At 40.3% G+C, this 24,678-nt stretch overlaps 1 protein-coding gene and 1 long non-coding RNA gene across 3 annotated transcripts in view; one reads left to right on the top strand and one right to left on the bottom strand.

The window, feature by feature from the left end:
• Positions 1–1,800: 1,800 nt before the first annotated feature.
• On the bottom strand, positions 1,801–17,316 carry LOC142453700 (uncharacterized). The gene is made up of 3 exons (XR_012785405.1): positions 17,122–17,316; positions 16,651–16,747; positions 1,801–4,841 (listed from the first exon to the last, which is right to left on the bottom strand). It is a non-coding gene; the product is annotated as an uncharacterized LOC142453700 (long non-coding RNA).
• A 30-nt stretch (positions 17,317–17,346) lies between these two features.
• The window catches only part of RIPK1 (receptor interacting serine/threonine kinase 1), a 76,286-nt gene continuing 68,954 nt past the window's right edge, over positions 17,347–24,678 (top strand). For both annotated transcript variants that reach the window (XM_075555268.1, XM_075555266.1), the window contains exon 1: positions 17,347–17,596. The gene's annotated coding sequence lies outside the window, so the exon portion shown is untranslated. The remainder of the gene's footprint in view (positions 17,597–24,678) is intronic.

Here is a 24,678-nt window from a genome sequence, read left to right as displayed (position 1 = left end):
TCCCTCCACCCCAGAAACCCAGGCTACCAGAATTCTTAATATATGAGAATAGGGATTCATCCATATACACTCTCTTCCTATTGTTTCCCACCGTATAGTGCCCAATCACTTAAGAGTTTAATCTGTATAAGTCAACAATCCATGTAGTGCGATCTGAATCCAGCCTATACTTGTATAATTTTCTTTTCTTGACAGTGTTTTAAATTTTAACATTGGCTAAATTAAAGACACCATCAACAGAATTACCTTATACCCCAGGGGGAGTATTTATAGTCTATCATACAATGATCTGTCTTGGAAGAAGTATGGCCAGAGTGGCCCTTAGAGGAGGACATCATGTTTGCTAAAGGACAGGGGCCAGGAAGAAGAGGAAAGTCTTCAAGGAGTAGGATTGACACCATGGCTGCAACAATGGGCTTAAGTAGAGTTAAAATTGTGAGGGTGGCCCAGGACCAGGCAGTGTTTCATTCTGTTGTGCATAATGGGTCAGAAGAAACTCAATGGCATCGGAAAACAGTATAAAAGGATAATGTCTCTAATGTGAACCAGCGACACATATAAAACATAGAGATATGAATGCATTGGGGGCACACATTTAATTGTAGGCCCAATCTAAGAATCATTCATTCTTGTGACACAGCCTTGCTCGTTACTTGCCCTCATGGAGAGATCATTGAATATTTGGGTAGTATACCAAAGTTTTGTGAAGAAACCAGATGGTACCGAGTCATCAGAAAGAACAGTGTCTGGGGTCTTAAAAGGATTGTCTTCAAACAAGCAGTCATCTAAGTGAGGTATCAACTGGGTCCATATGGAAGAAGCACACCAGCCTGTGTGATCCGAGGATTATAAATAATAAAACCCAAATCTGCAGGAGGAAATGGTATTGGGTCCCCTACATGGATTAAGTCTCCAGTGAATTCCCTCGGACCAGAGTTAAGGGATGTGAATGGCCTTGTTATCAGAGAGCATTGTAAAGTCAATTAGGGCACATGCAGTTAGGTTAAATGTAATAGTCTATCACTGGATCTCCCTTTGACCCATTTTAAAATTGTTTCCATTTTTAATATTTTGTGCTTTCTCTTTGTGGTTTTCCTGTGTTGTGTCTAGTTATTGTTCTCGGTTGCTTGCTTGTTTTGTATGGTTGTATTTTGTTTTGTATGATTTTCTGTGTATTAAATCCAAGATCGGTAGAGATATAGACACTGGATAGAGTCATGGCAGGGGAGGATAGGGGGAAATGGGAAGCTAAGAACAGTAAGTATGAGAAGAAAATGTTTTGGAATTGACTGTAGTGATGATTGCACAAATCTTTATATGAGTAAACAATTAAATTGTACACTATGTGAAGTGTATGCCAAAAATATTTTACATAAATGAATATACTGGATTGCACATATTCAAAAGTTATCAATATATCCTATGAAGGAGAATATAACAATTTCAAATGAGAGGGGAGTTACAAAGCTGGGAAAGTTCTGAATACATTCTGGGGGATGAAAACCAGCTCCTTGTGCTCTTTTTCAAATATTTTGAGGTTAAAAAGTTCAGCATGTAATCCAAAAGCTCATTACCTTATTATAATGGGAAAGAGCGCTATGCACAGGGATGTTCTAGCTGCATACTGTGGATGAAAAAATAATGTGTATTTTTATCCACGACAGAACTTAAAGCACAACAGGTGATTTATTCTCAAGAAGAACACTGGATTGAACATGCACAATTATCATCCAAATGAAGCTTTCACATGATATCCAAAAACGCTTAGGCTTACTAGGATGGGAAAGCATACAAGGTATTCTATAGCAATTATGGCAAAATCTGCAGTATATTTCACGGTGACAGTATTTAAAGTTCAATAATTTTTTCTTCTCAAGATATACATTGGTTTCCAACCCAGAACGCTTACCAATGATACATTGGTTTCCAACCCAGAACACTTACCAATGCACCGTGCATAAGAAAAGCAGTTGATGGCCAAAATGATGAAAAATCATTTTGGAGCCTGAAGTACAAAGTTGAAAAAGTTCCCAATACTTCCTGCTACTGACTGTTCCTGATTGTCAAGAAAATGAATGTAAACAGTTTTTATACATTTTCCAAAAACAAAACCTACCGAGTTACTGTGGCGAGATAGAATGCAAGATGTTTGGTGGTTACTGCTAAAGAATGTTCCCAATACTTTCTGTGTATATAAAAACCATGTGCATTTTCTTAAGTGGCAAGATTTAAAAGAAATTGAGGTTTACTTGCCAAGATACATATTAGATTCTTTTTTTTAAAACATTTTATTAGGGGCTCATACAACTCTTATCACAATCCATACATATACATACATCAATTGTATAAAGCACATCCGTACATTCTTTGCCCTAATCATTTTCAAAGCATTTGCTCTCCACTTAAGCCCTTTGCATCAAGTCCTCTTTTTTTTCCCCCTCCCTCTCCGCTCCCCCCTCCCACATATTAGATTCTTGTATGGACTGTTTATCAATATGTACTGTGAATGAAAAAATACTGATGTTAAAAAAAAAAGAGGATATTCAGTTACTAAATAAGGAAAATCTCCAATACATTTTTGGGCAGAAAAAACAATTTAGTCTTTCTCTTTGTTAAGAAAGTGAATATTAAAATGTTTTACGCATTCTCCAAGAACACTTTGTATTACCATGACAGGAAAAAACACAAGATAACCTATGGTTAATGAACTTTTCAAAACATATTGTGAGAAAGCAATGTGCATTTTCTCCCATGAATGTACTTTATGCACAAGTTTTACTCCTATGCAAGAAACAGAATAGATTACACATACAAAAAAGCCATCAATATATAATGTGAGTGATAAAGTAGTAATGTCAAAAGAGATGTCAGTGTGCACAAGCTGATATCAGTTACTGTCAGGGGAAGCCAGCCCCTAACACATCATTACGGGCCAGTTGGCGCAATTGTACAGCGATAATAAGTAAAGATCATAGTAAAGTTATAGAGAGCATGAGAGATAGAAGAGAAGTATTAAAATAAATAGAGTCAGACACGATTCATAGCAGCATGTTCACCTCAGCCCCGCTTGGTGGTTCACGTGGAGGGAGAGAGAGATTTAATGACAGCCCAGGCTTTTATCCTCCGGGGACATACAAGCCCCCTAATTACAGGTGAAGACATGTGTCACAGGAAGGAGTTGTGCTATAGGTAATACAGTAATGGGAAGGGGGTGATCTAGGGGTATCCATGCAGTAGGAAGAGGAGGGATTGGGGTACACATGTGGCAAGATGGGCGGATCCTAGATACAGGATGGCAGCCTAACTTTGGATGTCACAGAGCCAGTTTGGCCTGTTTCCTGGCTCAACTGATAGAGACCATTATCAGTGGAGTGAGAACTCCACCTACAGGAACCAAGCTAATGGGCGCAGGTCCCCACCCCTGTGGTGTGGGGAGACAGCAGTCTGGCAGGGACTGCCTTCAGGGAAGGTGCCTGTGATATGAAGATCTGACCTGCCCGCCCCCAAGTCCCCATTTTGTTTTATATATAAAATTACAAAGCCACATGGGTGATATGGTTATTTTCTATACATTAAAAGCTGTCAAGACAAATCTTCATGATCCAATTATTATAGCCCAAAATTCAGGCTTATACAAACATTTAGAATCCAGGTGCTGGGGGAAAAGTCTCCCTATGCCCATCTGCAATTGGAGGAAGGTATGAGAGAGATTGGATACCGCGGCGGGAAGAAAATAGAACCAAATAGGAATGTTTGCTTCTATAAGAAGAATGAATCCACCATGTGTTCACTTTAAAGCAGCACAGCTTAAGAGGGAGAAATTGTGGAAATGATAGACAACTGCAGGAAAATGTACCTGGATTATATCTCCAACTACCAGAGTGGCAGTCTCTCAGCCATGGAATACAAGTCTTCCAGATTCCCTCCGTTCCAGTCAGGGAATAAGTCCCAGTTTTATCTCCCTACAGTGCTAGTATCCCACATTTCCCTCTCTGCATTATGTTTAAGATTTAATAGTGTAATGGAGGCAACATGGTCTCTCTTCATATCTCTCAGCTTCTTATAAGTAACACGAGACTGTGAGCATCACATATATGATGATAAGCAATACAGTCAGACTGGGACTTAAGCTATGTGAGATACTTTGAGCACAAGCTCGAGGATCCAACCCTTCCATGCCACTCACCAACTGCTTAATCACATCAGAGCCAGGAGATGCCTCGAGTCTGTCTTGGAATGTATAGAAAATATCCTTTTTAAGCTGATCAACATCTAATGAAATGTTTCCTTTGAACCCTTGCAAATGTTTCCTAATCAACTCCCAATCATACAATGTTACATTATATAGGTAAGGAGTTACACAGAAATCAATTACATTCAATCACATTATAGCATTAATTAACAAGTCCAAAATTTTGATCTTTTAGCAAAACAGTCTGTAGGAATAGCCCAGTCATTATTGTATAAAATGTTCAGCTTTGATAGAGTACCATAGTTCCTTTTAGACAGCATCAGCAATGAAAGAAATATCTCAGCAGTCATCAACCGCCATTTTAGGGAATCTGTGAGGTCTCCTTGACGTTTTGAATAACTTCAATAACAGGACAGGGGGTCTGGTCACACATCAGCTTCCCTGCTTTCTTCTGGGCCTTGCTGGCTGAAGAGAAATCTACCTATCTCCTTTGCCTGTGAAAATATAAACAAATAGCCCTTCTCTTCGGGGTGTAATTAACCTGAAAAAGGAATTATGATTAATGTTGGGTGGCTTCTCCGTCTCTTCCTTGTCCATTTTTCTCCAAACATGGTTGCGTCCTTTTTAAAGGGAGTCCATCAGTTTTATTCTGTAAAAACAAATATATACCCTTTACTCCAGGTGAATTGACCTGGATCCCAAATGTGGTTTCCATCATCTTTGGATTTCTTATGATCAATTTTCTCTGTAGAAGTGAAAGCGTGTTTATCTGCCCTAATTTTGTTACAAGTTTTTAGTAAGGAGAAAATTTTTTGGGGTTAAAATCACTAAATGAAATTTGTCACACATAAAATTCCTCTTCTCCCCCTTCTGGTTTAACAACTCAGGGTCGTGGGTTCAGGCCCCACATTGGGCGCCATATGTCAGGGGAAGCCAGCCCCTAACACATCATTACGGGCCAGTTGGCGCAATTGTACAACGATAATAAGTAAAGATCATAGTAAAGTTATAGAGAGCATGAGAGATAAAAGTATTGAAATAAATGGAGTCAGACACGATTCATGGTAGCATGGTCACCTCAGCCATGCTTGGTGGTCCACATGGAGGGAGAGAGAGAATCTTTAATGCTAGCCCAGGCTTTTATCCTCTGGGGTCATGCAAGCCCCCTAATTCAGGTGAAGACATGCGTTACAGGAAGGGGTTGTGCTATAGGTAATACAGTAATGGGAAGGGGGTGATCTAGGGGTATCCATGCAGTAGGAAGAGGAGGGATTGGGGTACACATGTGGCAAGATGGGCGGATCCTAGATACAGGATGGCAGCCTAACTTTGGATGTCACAGAGCCAGTTTGGCCTGTTTCCTGGCTCAACTGATAGAGACCATTATCAGTGGGGTGTGAATTCCACCTACAGGAACCAAGCTAATGGTCACAGGCCCCCACCCCTGTGGCATGGGTAGACAGCAGTCTGGCAGGGACTGCCTTCAGGGAAGATGCCTGTGAGCATCTGACCTCCCCCCACAAATTACCAAGCTGAGAACAATGTAGGTTTCTCTTTTCAAGTACATGATGGTAAGGGGGTTTCATGCTGTATCCAAAAACACTTTGTCTTAAGATGTCAAGAAAAAACACAAGGTATTCTATGGTTTCAAGTACCAGTGGGTTTCCAATATATTCTGTGAATGTGCTATCAATGTGCATTTTCTTCATTGACAGTACTTAAAGCACAGTGAATTTTACTTTTTTTGTGAAAACACGTTAGACTACTACATCGAACGTGTATCATCACACGTGTATTTCTTCACATGGCTGTACTTAAAGTATGATGAATTTTACTTCTTCCAAAGATACACACTGGATTCCACAAATGAAGAAGTTATCAAAACATAGTGAATGTAAAACAGTCGTGCTCAGAGAAAAATCAGAGCAAATACTTACAATGTTGGAAGTACACTCTTACAATAGATCCTGCACTGAGAAAATTGCTTTTTATCCTTTTCACACAAGTGACAGTAACAGTATTTTACATGTTATACTAGAACACGGGGCATTACCACCATAAATAAGAACATATTCTATAGTAATTGCACGGAAATGTTCCTAGTAAATACTGTGACTTAGAAAACAATGTGCATTTTCTTTCATGACAGTTTACTTCTCAGGAATCCCACTGGATGCCACACATGGAATAGTTATCCATGGATCTTGGGAATGTGGACACAGTGATTTCCAAGGAAAGTCACAGTAGATATTGTGTTACAAAGTGTTTCTCCGTTTCAAGTAAAACTCCATTTCAAGTCAAATGGTTTTATTCATTATCCAGAAGCAGTTTGGTTTACTATATCAGGAATGAATGCAAACATTCTTTTAGTTACAAGAATGGGGATGTTCCCAAAACATACAGTGAATGTGAAACCAAAAAGCACATCATCATGGCAATACTTAAAGCACTACGAGTTTCACTTCTCAAAAACCACACAGGATTGCACATATTGAAGAGCTATCGACATTTCCTGAGAAGCAGTGTATGACAATGTCAAACAAGAAGGCATGTACATTTTGAGTTACAAAGCTGGGAGTGTTCTGAATACATTCTGAGGGAGTGAAAGCCGTGCCATCCTTCTCTTTTTCAATTATACAGAAGCAAAAGAGATAAACTAGTAATCCAAAAACTCTTTGCCTTACTATGATGGGAAAGAACACCGTGAAGGGGAATATACATGTTGAATGAAAAAACAAGTGTTTCCATCCATGTCAGGACTGTCAGTACTTAAAGCACAATAAGTCTGACTTCTCAGGAAAATCAATGGATTGTGCACACAACAGTTATCAAGCACATGGGGGCTTTTATATGATAGCCCAAAACACACTGACTTAGTAAGAGAAAGTAGCAAGATATTCAATAAGCATTGCTGCAGGGGAACTTCTCCGAAACTTATTGTGAATGAGAAACCACGTGCGTTCTCTAAATGCCAGCACATAAAGCACAACCATTTTTATTTCTTCTCAAGCTACAATCCGAATTGGATTGGATTCCCAACTGAGAACACTTACCAATACTTAGTGAATGAGAAAAACAGGAATGCCCCCCCTCAAAAAAATCATTGTGGAGTCTAAGTTAAAAAGTTGAATAAGTTACCAGGATTTTCTGGTCATGAGAAAATTTATTTTTTATATCATTTTATTGGGAGTTCATACAACTCTTATCACAATCCATACACACATCCATTGTGTCAATCACATTTGGACATTTGTTGCCATCATCATTTTCAAAACATTTTCTTTCTACATGAGCCCTTGCTATCAGCTCGTTTCCCCCACTCCTTCACAAACCCTTGATAATTTATAAATTATTATTATTTTGTCATGCCTTACATTGTCCAACATCTCCCCTCACCCACTTTTCTGTTGTTCATTCCTCAGGGATGGGGTTATATGCAGATCCTTGTGATCAGTGCCCCCCTCCCCCCTTGGACCCCACCTTACCCTTACCCTCTTGGTATCACCACTCTCACCACTGGTTCTGAGGGGTTTATCTGTCCTGGATTCTCTGTGTTTCCATTTGTTATCTGTACCAGTGTACATCATCAGGCCTAGCCAGATTTGTAAGGTAGAATTGGAATCATGGTAGTAGGGGAGGGGAAAACATTAAATAACTAGAGGAAAGTTGTATGTTTCATTGATGCCATACTGCACCCTGACTGGCTGGTCTCCTCCCCAAGACCCTTCTGTAAAGATATGTCCAGTTGCTTACCGATGGGCTTTGAATCTACATTCCACACTCCCCCTCATTCACCATATGATTTTTTGGTCTTTGGTGCCTGATACCTGATCCTATCAACACCTCGTGATCACAGAAGTTGATGTGCTTCTTCCATGTGGGTTTGTTGCTTCTCGGCTAGAAGGCTGCTCTTGTTTATCTTCAAACCTTCAAGACCCCAGATGCTATATCTTTTGAAAGCCGGGCACCATCAGCTTTCTGGTGAGAAAACTCTTTAGTCTTCCTGCTTGTTAAGTAAGTGAAAGTAAAACACTTTCAAAAGTTATTAAACTATGGATTGCTATATGTATTAACTCCCAATATAAAACAATGTAAAATAATATTTTAAAAAGTTATTCAATAACAAATTGCATTACTATGGCAGAAACAAATTTTTCTATATTTATTGAAAGAGAACCTTCCCAGTATATACTATGAATGTAAAAACCTTCATAGTATTTTCTTCAATAACAGTCCTTAAAAGAAATTAAGTTTTACTTTTTCCAAGATACACATTAGATCCCATTCACAGACCATTTATCAATATGTACTGTGAATGAGAAAACACTAATGTCAAAGGGGAAAAAAAGAGACAATTAACTTACTAAGTTGGGAAACTCCTCCATATATACTCTAGGACAGAAAACAATTTAAAGCTGAAGAAAACCCGAGAGCCATGTATTATGCTATGAATAGGAACAATGTTAGAATAATCGCACTGCTGGAACAAGACACAACAAAGAACTTAACGGCAAGAATAACAAGGGAATTCTTAGAGGAAAACTTCCCCAGCTTAATAAATGAAAACCAGGCAACCATTCAGGAAGCAGAAAGAACACCAGCAAGACTAAATCCCAAGAAGTCACCAAGACATATAATAGTTAAATTATCCAACTTTGAGGAAAAGGAGAAAATCATAAGAGCGGGTAGGGAAAAGCAAGCAGTCACTTATAAGGGTACCCAAATAAAGATATTTCAGACATATCAGTGGACACGATGAAAAAGAAGAGGGAGCACAGAAACATATTTCAAAAATTGAAGGAAAATACAAACCCAAGAATACTATAACCAGCCAAATTATCTATTAAGATAGAGAAGTAAGAGTCTTCCCAGACAAGGAAAAACTCAAAGAATACATAAAAAGAAACCCAGCACTACAAAAGATCCTTGTTGGCCAAGTATGAGCAGGTCAATACTCACAAGCAGAAATGAGGCTGTCACATAGAACAACTCCACTCAGAGTGAGATAAAGAGAAAACAGCCCCCAAGATAGCTCAATAGTGGAAAAAAGGCAAGAATGAACCACACACACACAAACACACACTGATAAAATAAGGAGGTAGGGAAACACCCAACACAAAAGGTACAAGATGACATTACAAAGTCCACAGATGCATGCAAAAACAATGAATATCAATGAGCTGACCTCAGGCATTAAAAGGCAGAGGCTAGCAGACTGGCTTAGAAAACATATCAATGGTGGGTTTCGGCATACACACAAAAAAGAAAGTATATCAATGGGTTGAACTCAGACACTAAAAGGTAGAGGCTAGCGGGTGACTTTAATACACCTCTCTCTGAAAAAGACAGATCACAGAGAAAGTAATTTAACAAGGAGGCTGCAGATCTAAACAGTACAATTGGAGGATTTGACCTGATATTTTCAGAGCTCTGCACCTAAATGTAAAATAAATTCATTCTTTTAAAGTCCACATGGCACACACTCAAAGATAGACCAGATGTTGGGACACAAGTTGAATCTGTATAAATTCAAGCACATAGAGATTATACAGACTTCTCTCTGCAATCACTATGCCATAAGGCTGGGAATCAACAAAAGGATGATTAAGGAAACAAGGGAAAACAACTGGAGGATGAATAATTCTCTATTGCAAAAGGAGTGGATATTGGCCCAGATCAGAGATGAAATCAGTAAGTTTCTAGAAACCAATGAGAATGAAAATATGACGCATCAAAACCTTTGGGACACAGCAAAGGCAGTTATCAAAGGAAGTGTGATAGCAATACATGCACACATAAAAAAGGAAGAGAGACTTATGATTGATGTGCTGGGCTAAAACTTACTTAGAGCAAAGTCAACAGGACAATCATACTAATAGCACATGGAAAGAAATAATAAAAAGCAGAGCTGAGATACAGGAAAGAGAAACCAAGAAAACTATGAGAAAATTAATGCAGCTAAAAGTTGGTTCTTTGAAAGGATGAACAGAATTGACAGACTGCTGCCAAACCTAACCAAAGAAAGGAAGGAACAAATTTAAAAAGCAAGATTGAGGGATGAAACAGGGGACATAACAACTGGCCAATAGAATACCAAAGCATATGAAACAAATAATTCACCATGATCAAGTGGGATTCATACCAGGGATGGTTCAACAAACCATTGGGATTATTCCCCACATTGACATGAAAAATCATAAAAACCACATAATACTATTATTAGATGTGGCAAAGAATTTGACAACATCCAACACCAATTCCTGTTTAAGACACTCAAGAAGATAGGAATGGAAGGAAAGTTCCTCTATAGTATACAAACTATATATGAAAGACCTACAGCCAATGTGGTAGTCAATGGAGAATAGATGAAAATAATCCCACTGAAAAAGAGGACCAGACAAGGATGCCCCTTGTTCCCATTCCTATTTAAAATCCTACTGGAGGTCCTAGTTAACAACATAAGGCCAAAAAAAAAAAAAAAGTCATCAAAGGTATTCATCTGGGGAAGGAAGAGGAGAAATTATCATTATTCATAGACAATATGATTCTATACATTGAAAATCCCCAAAACTCCATAAGTAGAGTGTTGGAAGTGATAGAGTAATATGGCAGAGTGGCAGGATACAAGATCAACAAACAGAAGTCTATCAGATTGCTATACACATCAGACAAGGTCATCGAAGAGGTGATTTAAAAGGTAGTACCCTTTACAATATCCAAGAACAAGTTGAAATATCTAGTGATTTAACTGACTAAAATGACAAAAGATTTGCATGAGGAAAACCACAGAACACTATTACAAGAAACCAAGAATGACCTCAACAAATGGAAGAATAGCCCATGCTCCTGGATCAATCTCAATATAGTAAAGATGTTAGTTCTGCCCATGGCACTTCAGAAGTTTAATGCTACCTGGATATGCATACCATCATCATTCCAAGAATTGGAAAAACTGATTACCAACTTCATAAGGTGAGGATATAAATCCAGAATTAGCAGAGAAATCCTTAAGAAGAAGGGCAAAGTGGGAGGGCTTGCTTTACCTGACTTTAGTACCTATTATACAGTCACAATGGTCAAAAGAGTCTAGTACTGGTCTAACGACAGATACCCAGATCAATGGAAAAGAGCTGAAACCCCACAAATAAAAAATCAGCATACAGACAACTGATTTTTTATAAGGGCCCCAAAAATATCAAATGAGAAGCAGATGGCCTATTCAATAAGTGGTGCTGGAAAAAATGGATATCTACCTGCAAAGAATGAAGCAAGACCCTTACCTCCCTCCATGCACAAGAATAAACTCAAGGTGATCACGCACCTTGAGGTGAAACCCCAAACTATTAGGGCCATTAAGGAGGGCATTGGGGCAAACCCAAAAACCTTGGCACAGGGAATACATAGGCTATCTGAAATAGGGAAGGATACAAATACAGAGGAGTCACAAATTGACCAGTGGGATAGAGCGAAAATAAAACACCTGTGTACATTGAGGTAATTCGAGAGACTAATAAGAGAGCTCACAGTCTGGGAAAACATCTTTAGCAATGACACATCAGACAAAGGTCTTATTACTTATTAATACAATACTTTGCTAGCTTACAATAAGAACAAAATCTAATTGCCCACTAAGGAGGTGGGCAAAGGACCTGAACAGAAGTTTCACAAGGACAGAAATCTGAATGGCTAATAAACATATGAGAACATGTTCCCAACCATTAATCATAAGAGAAATACAAATTAAAAGAACTATGAGATCCCACCTAACACCCTCAAAGAGAGCCCAATTAAAGAAATCAGAAAGTAACAAGTGTTGGAGGGGCTGTGGTGAGATAGGAACCCTTGTCCACTGCTGGTGGACCTGTAGGTATGTGCAGCCATTGTGGAAATTGATTTGGCATTATTAAAACTGATGGAAATCAAGCTACCATATACCATATACCCAGAAGAGGCAAGAAACAACTCACACCCAGACATCTGTGCTCCAGTGTTCATCAAAGCATAGTTCGCAATTGCAAGGAGTTGAAAACAACTCAGATTTCCATCAACAGATGAATGGATCAACAAACTGTGGCACATACATACAATGGAGTACGATACATCCCTAAAAAGCAGCAATGGATGCATGAAACACATTGCCCCATGAGAAGAACTGGAGGAAATTATGCTAAGCAAAGCCTAGCACAAAAGGACAAGTACAACATGAGTTCACTGAGGTAAGCTTAGAAAATGGGGCATAGGGGATAAGCTACTATGCACATACATTCCTGGGGTGATGTCCAGGGACTATGGCAGGGGCCAAACCCATTCCAGGGGTACATATGGCAGCCAACTAAATAGGAGGGGAAGAGAAAAAATAGTCCTTGGATAATACTAAAAATAGATTTTGGGGACAGAATGTGGCACCCCATCAGACTGGACTGGAAAACACACCTAAAAGTCAAATAACAGATCTGGAACGATTTATAGGCTTTTCCTTTTTTTGTCATTGACTTTCTTTTGTTGCTATTTTTTGAGGTTTTTTTTTTTTTAATATTGCTGCTGTTGTTTTCTTGGTTTTGTCTTCCTTTGTTGTTTTGCTTGGCTTTGCCTGGGTTTTGTGCTTATTAATGTCTCGGCATGCCTATCCATCAATTTGGAGAAGAGAAGGAGACCAATGGTTCCAGGGGAACATGGGAGAAGGGGAGGTGGGAGAAAGGAAGGGGGGTGTCAAGCAGCCCAGGGACAAGAGACCAACAAGTGAACTCAAATCAATGGAAAGAAGAGTGTAGGAGGTGTAGTGGAGCTTAATGAAGGGCAATGTAACCGCGAGGTATTATTAAACCCAAAATGAAGGCCAATATGATAGTGGGACAAGAGGAAAGCAAAAGGAAATAGAAGAAAGAACTAGGAGGCAAAGGACATGTATAGAGGACTAAATACAGGCATGTACATATGTAAACATATTTTTATATGATAGAGAAATAAATTTATGTACTTATATTTATATGTTAAGTGTTAAGGTAGCCGATGGACATTGGACCTCAGGACTCAAGTGCTCCCACAACACAAGAACTTTGTTCTAATAATCCGTATTCTCTGATGCTCACTTTCCCGACAAGATCACTGACGGCAAAATGGGTGCAAAAGCAAATATGGTGAAGAAAGCTGATGGTGCCTGGCTATCAAAAGACATAGCATCTGGGGCAGGTGTGCTCACACTTTTTCAGCATACGAGCTACTTATAAAATGATCAAGTCAAAATGATCTACCAACTACAAAAATATGCAAACATATTTATTTTTATTTATTACTTTTATTCATAGATATATTGAGAATTCTTTATATGTACAATGTATGTTTATGTACCTTGCATAACTGCATGAGTCCACACTGTACAACACAACACAATTAACTGTACATTTTTTTGTCATTACCTAAGTTTACTCTGATGACTTGCACTGAATGGAGTGAACCAGGGGTGCATAGTCGGGACAGTAGCTGCTGCCAGCCAGCCTCGAGCACACTTCCAAATGATCATCAGTCATGGTGGAATATACTTGGACTTAATGATCTTTATGTGGAAAAAGGCTGACTCACATAAATAAATAGTAGAATAATGCAGTCAAGGAGGTAGCACATTTTCTCATGTTTAGGCATTTTCCCTCTGCGAGTAAGTTCCAGAACTGTTCATGCGCTCTGGACTTCAGCTGAATGTCGGCTTGTAGTGTCAAAATCTCCCATTCCGTATGAAAGTGATACACTTTTGTCTTATTACGTGGTCCAGCTCCCCCACTCATTTTAATACCCTTTCTTACGTTTAAGAGGGGAAAAAAAACCAAGGTCTAAAAAATTGGCGATAACTTAGCTCGTCAGTTTTGCTGCACTTAGCACAGTTGTTTGCGCATGCGTTTGACACCTAAGATTGCATCTGATTGGCTGTGCTGTAGATCAACTAAGTGACGGGACTGATGATAGGCCTACTTCTATTTTTTAAATGCCATGTGATCTACCCAAACTACATTTGCGATTGACTAGTAGATTGCGATGGACATATTGAGCATCTGGGGTCTTAAAGGCTAGAAGATAAACAAATGGCCATCTAGTTGAGAAGCAACAAAGTTCACATGGAAGAAGCACACCAGCGTGTGTGATCATGAGGTATCGATGGGATCATGTATCAGGCATCTAAGACCCAAAACACAATCAAACCAATGTGAAGGGGTCAACCAAGGCGATTTCCCCCTGCCACTGGGGACAATAGTTAATAGCGTTTTTATAAACTCCAAATGGAAGAATTTGCTCAGTATATTGTTGCTACTCATGCATTTTTTACCATTGTTTTTGTGTGTATGTTTTATTTTTACTGCCCTTGGTAACCCTGCCCGAGTGCTATAGGCTACCTAGATCTTAGAGTTTGTCTTTTCAAGGTGTCCAGCATGCCTCACAAACCATATCAAAATTATGTGATTTAGAAACCCCACTAAGGGATGCCACTGAAAGCCTAAAATCTATGTGCAGAGTCCCCAAGTGTATTAAGCCTCCTCTGAACTCCCTCAAACCAATGACTAAGAATGTCTTACCTCATACAGAATGCTTTTAAGGTGGATTGCTGTAGATATAGTGATATATATATAATATATATATAATATAGCCTATTAGCATTTATTTTGCCTTTTGACCCATTTTTAACTTGCTCCAGTTTCTATTATCTTCTGCTTTCTTTTAGATTGATGTTTTTCAGCATCTTATTATTTATTTGTGTGTGCAATTTTCTTTATATGAAGTACAGGAAAACTAATTGTGGTAGTTATATAATTTCATGTCAACTTGAAAATATATTAAAGTGTAGGGGTGGTATTCAACCTGTCAATCAGACCTGATGGTACCTCTTTGTGGGCGTGGCCTTCTCATAAGGGAGGTCCTGGTAACCTCCCCCAATCCTCTCTCTGCCTTCACTTTTCTGCTGGGTGACCCTTGTTGCTGCCAGAACCCTGGATGCGTCCATTGCCACTGAATGCCCAGGACTTTTTACCCACTGGCAAGTGATATTCCTGCATTCTGCATCATTGCATGTGACTTTGTGAGTCTAAAGATGGACTTAGGACTGTTAGCAGACTTACAGACTTGAGTTAGACTGAGTTGAGATGTTTTCCTGATATACAATTACTTCTTTTTTTTTTAAACTGAGCACCTACAATTACTTCTTGATATAAAGCTCTTTCTTACACATATGTGAGTGCCACTAGACTTGTTCATCTAGTTAACCTGGCCTAACACAGTAACACATAGAGACAGTAATTAGATGAATACTTTCTTGTTAATAACATCAAGTTCAAGAAGAAGGAGAATGTTTTAAAAGTGACTGTGGTAGCAGTTGTACAATACTGCTTGATGTGATGAATTATGGAATGTTCTGTTATCTGTAAGAGCTCCCAATAAAATGATTTATAAAAAAGAATGGAGATGATGTTCTAAATTGATTTTGGTGATGATTGTGCAACTCTTTTCAATCTATTTAAGCAATTGAATTGTATGGTAGTTGAATTATATGCCAAAAAAACTGTTTAATAAAAAGTAAACCATCTACATTGGAAAAGAAATAAAACTCTCTCTATTTTCAGATATTATTCTATTAGTAGAAACTCCCAAAGGTTTGATAAGAAAAATGTTGTAAATAATTGAAAGCTTTGGCAACAAGACAGGGTACAATATCATTGTACAAAAATCCATCTGATTCCTCTATACAGATGAAGAGCATTCTGAACGGAAATCGAGAAAACAAGATCATTGTCCATTGTCACACAAAAGATGAAATCCATTGGAATAAACCTAACCAGAGAAGCAAAAGATTTGTCCAAAGAAAACTACAAAGGATCCAGATGAGATCTACATATATTGAAAAAGATATATTGAAAAAGGACAGGAAGATTTAACACAGAATATGTCAATACTTTCTCCCGCTATGTCCTCTCTCTTCTCAATGTGCTTGTCCCCATGACGTCCTCATGGGTCCATTTCTTTACTCTAGGTTTTGTTCCAATGTCAGCTTCACAGAGAGGTCTTTCCTAACTGTTCCCCACCCCACACTTCCTGTCCAACTTTGGTGTTGTAGTTTTACTTCCTTAGCACTCAGCACTAACATATTACATCATTTATTTATGGTTTCTGTCTCACCTCCCCCTGAGACCGTAAACCCAGGAGGAAAGGGATTTTTGTCTCATTGGTACGCATCTAAATCTCCAGTGTCTAGAACAGGAGCGCAGTCAATATTTTGGAGTTCATTTTTTCACTGAATGAGTGCATTATGTTATATATTACTTGTGTATCACTTTTTATATCACTTGCATCTAACACCAGAAACTCATATCTAGCATCTGCTTGGCATACACCAGATAGGAAGGTACCCTTTCCATCTCTTTCAACTTACACACATCTTTTTCACAATACGTAATCAAAGCATCAATGTCATAACTTACTTTATGATATAAAATTATAACAAATATTCCTCATTTTGTTTCAACCTTCACCATCTTCACTGTAAAGGGCTGCAGTGCTTCCAGGTGGGTTTTACAGCTAAAAGAGAAAAGCAATTTGCCTGAGCTTCTTGATTCAAAACACCTGAACCTGGATTGCATCCAGTGGGCTTCAATGTCACCTACCCAGCTTCTATGCCAAGTTGCCAGGGAAATGAGAGTTGGTAACATTGCCCTTTCTCTCTCTCTCTCTCTCTCTCTCTCTCTCTCTCTCTCTCTCTCTCTCTCTCTCTCTCTCTCTCTCTCTCTCTCTCTCTCTCTCTCTCTCTTTTAATTTACAAAGTAAAATTGCAAAGTTGTAGCTATCAGGACACCCCTGGAAACAGCAAGCAGGCTTCTTTGGAATTTAATCTGGGGGGTGATTTAGAAGCTGGAGTGGGAAGATATTTGGGAATGAAGTTCTAGCATCCTTACCCCTAAGAGAGCCTCCCTTGGCACAAGTCCACCAGCAGGTGAGTGTGTTCTTTCCTCTTTCCCGAGCAGGCTGACAGCCAAGAGCCGGGGTAGTACCAGGGAGCGCAGGTGAAGAATCCGGAGTAGGAGAAGTGGGGGTAAGCGGAGAAGAATCCGGAGCAGTACCAGGATCTCTGGTTGGAGGAACCGGAGGAGGGGCTAGAAGTAGCAGCAGGAAGAGGAACAGGAGGCGGGACGCTAGGGGAGGAGGAGGAGAGGAGGAAGTAGAGGAGCGAGCGAAGGAAACAGGAATAGAGCAACCTTCTGGTGGAAGAGCCGACCAAGCTTAGCTCCTGAGTACCCCGGGACGCGGCGGGTGCCCCTCGCCGGCCACGGAACCTCTTGATACCCCGCACCCGGCGCAAGCGGGGGCGCCGGCGGGCACCCAGGGCGTCTGGGGACCCGCGGTGGTGGCCAGGCTGCGGCAAGGAGCCAGGTGAGCGCGCGGGGCTGGCCAGGGCAGCGCCAAGCAGGTTGTGTCCTCGGGCTGTGTCCTGCGAGTCCGCAGACCCTTGTGCTCTTCAGGGGGGTTTGGGCCAAATTCCCGTGCAGCCTGTGACTAGGCCTCCTGGGCGGTCACCCCGAACTTCCTACTATGGCTTCGCCAAGTGGCGGCGAAAACGAAAGCGAATCCTGCCCAGGGCGCTCGAGCGCGGACGTGGGGTGCCCTCGTAGGGCCGGGACAGGCCGGGGCTGGGAATCTCATGCTCAGAGGAGGCGGTGGGGTGGGTTCAAGGCCCCACCTTGAACCTGGGCTGGCACTTAATCTGGGCTGGCAATTTCGATGAGATTGAGGCATGGACCGTTTATGGTTACTAGTGCTGTTTTGAAGTCGCCTAGGGGCGCTGAGATGTCACTCTTGCGGAGAGCCAGGCTGTCTGCTCGTTAAAGACCCTATATAGGGGCTCTGTAGGTCGCTTATGAGCCGCAATTGTCTTAATGAAAGTGTGCTGTGCGGTTTCGGAAGCATTGCTGGGTGTTTATTTGAGTGTCATGAAGAAAGAGCAGTGCGTGCTACTACCATACAATTCCCTAGCTATCCCTTGCTGGAACTTCTTTTCCGCCCTTGGAAAGAGCCCGTTGTACAGGGAAACTTCAGCAGGTTGCAAACACGTAAGCGTCGCGCATCATCTTGGATGCTAGCCTGCGGATGATAGAGCAGAGTGGTCAACAGCCACCGCACGAATGCCTAACCCCTTACAAGGACTATTAGGTCATTGGTCCATTTGCTTTTGGGAAGTGCTTCAAGATCTTGTCCAAGTCTAGAGCAGCCCAAGCTGCGCCCATCTCTCCTAAATGTTTGACAAAACTCCAAGGCTCCGAGGTCTGTTCATTTTCTCTGACTCTAACCTTCTCAAAGCGCGGTAGATATTGGTAAAGCATGGGGCGATTAACATCGGAACCCCAGAGAAGGCATTGGTGGTGGTGGGTTTAGTTCAGTGCAATTCATTCGGTTCCGACTTATAGCATCCCAATGTACCACAGAATGATCCTACCCCATCCTCCCCGTTGTTCCTTTGTTTAAGACCCTTGTGGCAGCCACTGGATCCGTCCTTCTCCTTGAAGGGTTACCTCTTTTTCACTATATCACGACTTTACCAGGCATGGTGTCTTTCTTTAGGGACTGGTCTCTCCTGACAACTTGTCCCAAAACATGAGACCTGATCTCACTATCCCTGCTACTGAGTTGCATGACTATATTTCTTCCGAGACAAATGTGTTTTTTGGCCATTCATGATACTTTCAACATGCTTCTCTAGGACCATAATTCAAATGCATCTGTTCTTGGATCTTCTTATTCAGTGTCCCATTTTCACATGAATAGGAGGTGATTGAAAGTACCATGACTTGGTTCAAGAACATCTTCGTCCTCAAAAGAACATTCTCGATTTTCAACACCTTAAAGAAGTCCTTGGCAGTAGATTTCCCCGGTGCAGTGCATTGTTTGATCACTTCACTGGGCTTTCTATCAGGATTGATTGTGGAGCCAAGCAAGGTGAAATCCTTGACAACATCCATGTTTGCCATCATGTTACGCCCTGGTCCAGTTGTGAGGATTTCGATTTTCTTTACATTGAGTTGGAATCCCGACTGAAAGTTGGATCCTTGATCTTCACCAGCAAGTGCTTTAAGTCCGCCTCACCTAGCAAGCATACTGCAGCTGTTGTTAAGTTAGTAAGCCTTCCTCCGATCATGGTGTCGCATTCTTCTGTTGAGTTAATCAGCAAACAGATTGGATAAGTACGATGAGAAGACACAATCCTGATGTCCACCTTTCTTGACTTGAAACCATGTAGTATTACCTCGTTCTGTTCTCAGAACTTCCTCTTGAGCTGTATGCAGGTTCTGTATGAGCACAATGAAGTGTTCTGGGATTCCTATTCTTCTCAACGCTATGGATCATTTACTATGGTCCATGAAATCAAATGACTTAGCCTACTCAATAAAACATGAGTAAATATCTTTCTCAGCTTTCAGCCAAGATCCGTCTGACATCAGCAGTGATAACCCTTATCTCACATCCTGTTCTAAATCTGCCCTGAATTTCTGGTAGTACCCTGTCTTTGTTGGGTGATCTTGAACCAAAATTTACTTACATGTGAGATTAATAATATTGTTCTATAATTTGGGCATTCTGTTGGGTAACCTTTATTCAACATGGGTACAAATAAGGATTCCTTCCAGTCCAGTGGTCAAGTAGTTGCCTTCCAAATTTCTTGGTATAGAATCTGTCAATATTGCAACTTGAGGTTTAGATTTTTTTTCTTTAGTTCTTTCCGTTTGAGATATGCTGAGTGTGTTCTTCCATTCTGGTTTTCTAACTACGTCTTTGCGCATTTCATTAGAATATTTTACTTTCTCTTCAAGAGTTGCCCTTTGAAATTTTCTCCTCAGCTCTTTGATTTCATCATTTTCCCCCTTTTGCCTTAGTTTCGCTACAATTTGAGCCAGTTTCCAAGTGTCTTCAGGCATCCACTGTGGCCTTTTATTTCTTTCCTGATGTCTTTTTAATGACTATTTCTTCATGTGAGATCTTTGATATCATCGCAGTCATAGGTCTTCGATGTGTTCACCGTGTCAAATCTGTTCTTGAACTTCAGGTAGTATATGCCCAAGCTCGTGTTTTGACTCTAGTGAACTTGCTGTGATTTTCTTTAGCGTCAACCTGAGCTTATGTATGAGCAATTGATAGTCTGTTCCCAGTCGGCCCCTGGGCTGGTTTTAACTGCTGATACTGAGCTTTCCCCATCATCTCTTCCCACAGGAGTAATACATTTTAATTATTTCCACGTGAAGACCACATTCGTATTTGCCTTTTATGCTGTTAAAAAAAAGTATTTATTATGAAGTCGTTAGTCTCGCAAAATTCTGTCACACAATCTCCAGCTTTAATTTTAGCACCAAGGCTATATTTTCCAAATACTTTTCCTTCCTCTTTGTTTCCAATATTTGCATTCCAACCGCTAGTAATTATCAATGCATCTTGATGGCATGTTTGATCAATTTCCTACTGAGGTCATTGGGAAAATTCTTCAATTTCTTCTCTAGCTTTTGAAGTTGGTGCCTAAATTTGAATGCTATTTGTATTGACTGGGCTTTCTTCTATGCAGATAGATCTAATCCTATCACAGACAGCAGTATACTACAGGATAGCTCTTGAGATGGTCTTTTGCTGATGAATGTAATACAGTTCCTTTTGACTCTGTCATTCCCAGCCTATTAGCCAGGACCAGTCCATTTGGCTCACTAATCACCTAGAATATCTGCCTGTATGCTTTCCATTTTGATTTTGACAACTTTCCATTTTCCTAGATTCATAGTTCATAAATTCCAAGTTCCAGTTAGTGATACACATTTTCAGCTGTTTCTTCTCATTTTGAGTCATGTCACCTTAGCAAAAGAAGTTCCGGAAAGCTTTCCTGCCATGACTTTACTCCATCCAGGTCACTACAGTCGACTCTGCTTTGAGAAGGCAGCTCTCCCTCCATCATATATTGAGTGTCTTCCAACCTGAGGGGGTTCATCATCAGGCACTGCCTCCGACAGTGGTCTGCTGCTAGCCGTAAGGTTTTCAGTGACTAATCCCTCAGAAGTGGGCAGTCTGTTCCTTTTTCTGTAGCCTGTTCTTAGTCTAGATGCTGAAGCCTGTGCACTGTGAGTGATCCTGCTGATGGTAGAATATCAGTGACACACCTTCCAGCTTCACAGACACACACAAGCTGCCACAATATGACCAACTGGCATCCTTTAGATTTAGAGTTAGGAAAAAAGCAAGAGCACACTTGGCATCTCTTAAGCAGAAAGAACTAAGGTAAAAAAAAAATCTAAACTGATATTAATGGTGTTTACATCACCAGTACTTCTTCCCTGATTTAGACTGGAAGTAAGCAATATTCAGACTGAACTTTGAACTACTGAGTACCTTAGTATTCAATCAATGGTTTTTTTTTGTTATTGTAGTTTTTCCAAAACTATTTTATTGGGAGATATTACAGATACTCCATTCCATAGTTTAAGCTGTATTGTACAATTGCTATTGAAGTTTAGCAAAAATTCAAGAGGGCTACCCCTTATGACAAAATATATCAGAGATAAACCCTAATATGAAAAGGGAACACACACACACACACACACACACACACACACAGAAAATGTTGAAAACCAGATAAGGCCCAACATGTATCAAGAGACAAGGGTTTAATTGTTTTTTTATAATATTGTCCTCTGCCTGCCTACCCTTCATGTGTCTCTCTGTAACCCTTATTAAATTACAAGCTCTTCCTAAGATAATCATTGATTAAGAAATTATTTAAGCGATGTAAAATTACAGCTAGCATGGGCTTGGACAATTTGCAAAAACAAGTTATACAGCCTTAAAATAGAATGTGGACGTAAATGCCCAGAATCCCCCACTTTGTAAAATTTGTAAGAAAATTTAATATAGAGTTAATAGTTCTTTTTTTTAATCTTTTTTTCAATTTGTTATTTCTTCCTTTTTTAAAAACATTTTATTAGGGATTCATACAACTCTTATCACAATCCATATATACATCAATTATATAAAGCACATCTGTACATTCTTTGCCCTCATCATTTTCAAAGCATTTGCTCTCCACATAAGCCCTTTGCATCAGGTCCTCTTTTTTCCCCTCCCTCCCTGCCCCCCTTTCCTCATGAGCCCTTGATAATTTATAAATTATTTTGTCATATCTTGCCCTGTCCAACGTCTCCCTTCATCCCCTTTTCTGTTGTCCGTCCCCCCAGGGAGGAGGTCACATGTAGACCCTTGTCATCGGTTCCCTCTTATTAACAGAGTTAATAGTTCTAATGGAGTCCTGAACCCACCAGCCAAATTGTCCTACCGCATTCATACAGCACTCAAGTTGTCCTGAGAGAGCTCAGGTGCGTGGTAATGTCAACAGTAAATATGAAACTCCCCCAAAGGACAGTGTTGCAACAATCAATCACAAAGAAAAACCATCTGCTTGCTCCACTGTCCCACGCCCATTCAATTTAAGCAGTATTCATTTCCCACAGTATTAAGATTTTAAATAGGTCTTATAAACCTCAAATTACTGGAAAGGAAGCTCCCATTCAAAGGCAAATTATTTTAAAGACAGAAACACTGATTGGCCCTGTACCATCCTGATAATTATTCCCATGCTTGACCTCAAAAGATATGATAAATGGTACTAATTTTGTCCACTTGAAATATGTTATGCTATAACAAAAAAATTGATTCATTGATGGGGAAGACAGTAAAAACAAAATAAATCATTGGAAACTATAAAACAACATAAGATTAAATAGCAAATTAGAAGATTATGTAAGGAGAACTGTTTTGGATCAGGAGCCAGTATAGTTTGTTTTTTTTTTTAAGTTATTTCATTGGGCTCTCATACAACTTCTATCACAATCCATACATACACCCATTGTGTCAAGCACATTTGTATATTTGTTGCCATCATCATTCTCAAAACTTTTGCTTTCTGCTTGAGCCCTTAGTATCAGCTCCTCATTTCCCCTCTCCCTCCTTGCTACCTCTCCCTCATGAGTCCTTGATAATTTACAAATTTGTATTACTTTGCATTGTCTTACACTGTACAATGTCTCCCTTCACCCACTTTTCTGTTGTCCTTCCCCCAGGGAGGGGGTTATATACAGATCCTTGTAATCGGTTCCCCCTTTCCACTGCACCTTCCCTCTACCCTCCCAGTATCGCCACTCTCGCCACTGGTCGTGAAGGGATAATCTGTCCTAGCTTCCCTGTGTTTCCAGTTCCTATCTGTACCAGTGTACATCTTCTGGTCTAGCCAGATTTGTAAGGTAGAATTCGGATCATGATAGTGGGCGGTGGGGGGAAAGGAACATTTAAGAACTAGAGGAAAGTTGTATTTTTTTTATTGTTGCTACACTGCGCCCTGACTAGCTCGTCTCCTCCCTTATAACCTTTCTGTAAGGGGATGCTCAGTTGCATACAGATGGGCTTTGGGTCCCCTCTCCACACTCCCCATCATTCACAATTATATATTTTGTTCTTTGATGCCTGATTCCTGATCCCTTCAACAACTCGTGATTACACAGGCTGGTGTGCTTCTTCCATGTGGACTTTGTTGCTTCTGAGCTAGATGGCTGCTTGTTTACCTTCAAGACCCCAGACGCGATATCTTTTGATAGCCGGCCACTATAAGCTTTCTTCACCATATTTGCTTATGCACCCATTTGTCTTCAGCGATTGTGTCGGGAAGGTGAGCATCATGGAATGTCAATTTAATAGAACAAAGTGTTCTTGCATTGAGGGAATACTTGAGGGGAGGCCCACTGTCCATCTGCTACCATGTTTACCCATTGTTCACTTCTCAGAATTTCCTCTCAGATACATTTCAATTGATCAAACGTGACCAAGAAAGCTATACCCTTTTCACCATCAATTTTAGATCCTTTAATATTCCCTTGTTCCTGTCGTTATTGGCTCACTGCTCCCCTCCCCATGCTGCCTCCTCTCCCATGCCCCTCCTGAACTGTGGGTCCTGTTGCTGTCTCATTGGGATTGCTTATCCTGCCTCTTTTATATAGATGGATACCAAAAGAAAAAGGAAAAAAAGAGTTCCAAGTCTGTTGTCCTGACCCAGAGTAGATGAGTATCTCTGTTAAATAGCGAGCAGACCCTGTTATAATCTGTCAGTCTAATTCCATTTTCTTTCAGGGTTCCATATCCCAGGACCCACTTATCTACCAGCATTTATACCCTTTTAGTCCTCAGCGTTTGGCCAGTCCGACGGGCGGGTCTACTACAGAACCCCATTGCTCTTCCTGCAGTCAAGGATGTAGTGGTCTAGTGCCCCACCACCCACCCCGTTGTACTTTTAGATGTTCAGTGTGGCCCCTGAGATAGTTAAGGTTTGTTGTGCCAACCTGGCCGATAAATTGAAGGGCAAAGAGGTAAATGACACGGGAGTCTAGCCTTCCTAGTTCTCGGGTCTCTTGCTCTCTGATAGTCAGACCAGGGTGCAGCTG

This window comes from Tenrec ecaudatus, chromosome 7 (assembly GCF_050624435.1).
Source record: "Tenrec ecaudatus isolate mTenEca1 chromosome 7, mTenEca1.hap1, whole genome shotgun sequence".
Classification (NCBI taxonomy): Eukaryota; Metazoa; Chordata; class Mammalia; order Afrosoricida; family Tenrecidae; genus Tenrec; species Tenrec ecaudatus.
Note: the sequence above shows the minus strand (reverse complement) of the source record. Positions and strands in the feature narration are given on the sequence as shown.